Genomic DNA, 470 nt, shown 5'->3' with positions numbered 1-470 from the left:
TCTAAATTCCAGAGGAGAGCCACCAAGCTGGTGAGGGGTCTAGAGAACAAGTCCTGTGAGGAGACGCTGAGGGAACTGGGGATGTTTAGTTTGGAGAAGAGGAGGCTGAGGGGAGACCTCATTGCCCTCTACAGCTCCCTGAAAGGCAGGTGTTGGCCTCTTCTCCTAAAGGACGAATGACAAGACCAGAGGAAATGGTCTGAAGTTGTGGTAAGGGAGATTTAGATTAGATCTTAGGAAGAATTACTTTACTGAGAGAGTGGTCAGGCACTGGAACAGCCTGCCCAGGGAGGTGGTGGAGTCACCATCCCTGGAGGTATTTAAGAAACGTGTAGACATGGCTCTTCAGGGCATGCTCTAGTGCCCAAGGTTATTGGTTTATGGCGAGGTGTTGAGTGTGGGGTTTAGTTGGTGGGTGCGGTGTTTTTGGTGGGCGTTTGGTGTGGTGTGGTTTTTTTTTTGGTTTTTTT

This window comes from Calidris pugnax, unplaced genomic scaffold (assembly GCF_001431845.1).
Source record: "Calidris pugnax isolate Ruff unplaced genomic scaffold, ASM143184v1 scaffold157, whole genome shotgun sequence".
Classification (NCBI taxonomy): Eukaryota; Metazoa; Chordata; class Aves; order Charadriiformes; family Scolopacidae; genus Calidris; species Calidris pugnax.
Note: the sequence above shows the minus strand (reverse complement) of the source record.